Source organism: Urocitellus parryii, chromosome 4, assembly GCF_045843805.1.
Source record: "Urocitellus parryii isolate mUroPar1 chromosome 4, mUroPar1.hap1, whole genome shotgun sequence".
In the NCBI taxonomy this organism is placed as follows: Eukaryota; Metazoa; Chordata; class Mammalia; order Rodentia; family Sciuridae; genus Urocitellus; species Urocitellus parryii.
The window spans coordinates 60,685,696-60,688,278 of record NC_135534.1 but is presented as its reverse complement, the minus strand read 5'-3'; the positions used below and the strand labels follow the sequence as shown (position 1 = coordinate 60,688,278).

Here is a 2,583-nt window from a genome sequence, read left to right as displayed (position 1 = left end):
CCCTTCTCATTTCAAAGTACTCTATAAAACAGATCACAGAAGTGGAGTTAAAGTGTAAAGGGCATTTTCAAAGTAAACACCACTCCTAATGTACAATTTTCTACAGAGATGGAGCTTTTCACACATAGAGTCCAAACACTGGCATACCGAAAAGAAAGGAGAACTTTGAGGAAAAAAAAACTTTTTTTTTTTTTTTTTTGCAAAACTTCTTAGTATCTCTTTGTTTTAATTGCAGTGGAGGAGAGTCGGCTGTGTTTGATTTTGCCTATGACAAACTGCACTAGTTGTTTTCTGTTTTGGAGGCATTGTGAGACTCACTGATCATCACTGATCTATAAAGCTATCTCCCCAACTAGCAAAAGGAACAGAGATCCTCTAAGGAGTCCAATATTGCCTGTGAAGTCTTAAATCATATTGAGCTCACTGCTTGTTGAGAAGGGGGAATGTTCTCTGGTACATGGCACCTCAATAAATACACCTCCAAATTTGAACCATATTTCAATCATTGAAATAAAAGTTCCCACATCACCCCAGCCCTGAAATGTGCCCCCTTTTCTTCTCTTTTTGTTATTTTTTTTCCTCCTGCTTTATCCAAAGTCTTCAATTTATTTCCATCAAATTCATTGCCTGAAACATAAAATTTACTCTATGAAAGTCAGCAGTTCCGCATTCTTCACAGTATATCTTCATCATATATAACAGTTTTACTACTTTTATTATTCTTTTCCATGTCCTCCTCTTCTAATCTCTTTTGCCTTTTTCTTCAAAATTGATTTTTTTCCCCTATGAATGAGGGCACAATTTAAATAATCCACAATGGAAAAGAAAGTTATTGATGTGTGATCATAAGACATTATTGACCTCCAAAATAGCTATACCATAGGGTTTATTAGAATATATATATATCAATGTACAAGACTAGTCAATCCCAAAGGTGCCAGCTCATCATCCCTGGGAGAGGACATGCTTTTAATGTAGGAACCCTGAATGTGATGGTTGCAGTAACGAACTATTTTTAGCTCCACAGTAGAATTGGCAGATTTCATAATTCACACTGACAGCTGGTTTGTCCTTAGGGCTCAAGAACCAGTGGATCCCAGACTGAAGAGAGAGACCATGTATAACTCAAGTTGTTATAACCCAAGTTCCTTCATCCTTCTTGGAATACCTGGCCTGGAGCACTTCCACCTCTGGATTGGGATTCCCTTCAGTGTCATCTACCTTGTGGCTATTGTGGGCAACTGCATCCTGTTCTACCTCATTGCAGTTGATCGCAGCCTCCATGAGCCCATGTTCTTCTTCCTGTCCATGCTGGCCAGCACGGATCTCATCTTGTCCACTGCCACAGTGCCCAAACTGCTCAGTAACCTCTGGCTTGGCTCCCAAGAAATAACCTTCTCTGGTTGTCTCACACAGATGTTTTTCCTGCACTTCAGCTTTGCAGTGGACTCAGCTGTCCTATTGGCCATGGCATTTGTTCGCTATGTGGCCATCTGTTTGCCCTTGACAACACCGTCTTGACCCCACAGGTGATCATCAAGCTTATGGTGAGCATTGTTGTGAGGAGCTTCTCTATTGTCCTGCCAGATGTGCTTCTTCTAAAACGCTCACCATTTTGCAGGACCCGCATCATCCCACATACATACTGTGAGCACATAGGTGTTGCTCGGCTTTCCTCTGCTGACATCTCTGTCAACATTTGGTATGGATTTTCTGTACCTCTCATGACTGTCATCTCAGATGTCATCCTTATTGCTGTGTCCTATGTCTTCATCCTCCGTGCTTTCAACTCTCATCCCTGGGTGCCCGCCAAAAGGCCCTGAGCACCTGTGGCTCCCATGTCTGTGTTATCCTCATGTTTTACACACCTGCCTTCTTCTCTATCCTTGCTCATCGCTTTGGGCACGGTGTCCCTCGGAATGTCCTTATCCTATTTGCCAACTTCTATGTGGCCAACCCTCCTGCCCTAAATCCTGTTGTTTATGGCATGAAGACCAAGCAGATCCAGGAGAAATTTATTCTTCTCATCACTTGGAAGAGGCCACAGTGAGTGGACACCAAAGGTGAAATTTATTTATTTATTTATTTATTTATTATTATTTTTTTTTTAAAGAGAGAGTGAGAGAGGGGGGAGAGAGAGAGAGAGAGAGAGAGAGAGAGAGAGAGAGAGAGAGAGAGAGAGAGAGAGAATTTTTTAATATTTTTTTTTTTTAGTTCTCGGCGGACACAACATCTTTGTTTGTATGTGGTGCTGAGGATCGAACCCGGGCCGCACGCATGCCAGGCGAGCGCGCTACCGCTTGCGCCACATCCCCAGCCCCCAAAGGTGAAATTTAGATTAATTGATTTTTTGAAATTTTACGTAACATAGAAAGACACAAAATGAGGATATACCTCTTAATAATTTGAAATTTAAGCATTCTACCCTTGTAAAGAATATAAGGAAGTGGAAAAGTAGATAAAGACAAGTCATTTAAATTTCTGAAACATGAAGTGTTTTCTTTAATACCTTGCCTGTGTGTGTGTGTGTGTGTGTGTGTGTGTGTGTGTGTGTGTGTGTGTATAAAAGTTGATGTGGATGCA

At 41.2% G+C, this 2,583-nt stretch overlaps 1 pseudogene; it reads left to right on the top strand.

The window, feature by feature from the left end:
• The first annotated feature begins 1,116 nt into the window (after positions 1-1,116).
• Positions 1,117-2,050, top strand: LOC144254600 (olfactory receptor 52H1-like; annotated as a pseudogene).
• Positions 2,051-2,583: the final 533 nt, after the last annotated feature.